Below are 363 nucleotides of genomic sequence, written 5' to 3' on the forward strand. Positions count from 1 at the left end.
AGCAGAGCTCCACACCTTAATCTATGGTGTGTAGAAACTCCACCGTTGAAAATACATAAGAACGAGGTCTAGGCATGGCCGTGAGGCCAGCCTCCCAAGGTGATCAAAAGATCTAAAGAACAAAAGATTCCAAAGATCAGAAGATTCCAAAGATCAGAAGATCAAAATACAATAGTAAAAGGTCCTATATATAGAGAACTAGTAGCCTAGGGTGTACTGAGATGAGTAAATGACATAAAAATCCACTTCCGGGCCCACTTGGTGTGTGCTTGGGCTGAGCATTGAAGCATTTTTGTGTAGAGACTCCTCTTGGAGTTAAACGCCAGCTTTTATGCCAGTTTGGGCGTTTAACTCCCATTTTGG

This window comes from Arachis duranensis, chromosome 4 (genome assembly GCF_000817695.3).
Source record: "Arachis duranensis cultivar V14167 chromosome 4, aradu.V14167.gnm2.J7QH, whole genome shotgun sequence".
Lineage (NCBI taxonomy): Eukaryota > Viridiplantae > Streptophyta > Magnoliopsida > Fabales > Fabaceae > Arachis > Arachis duranensis.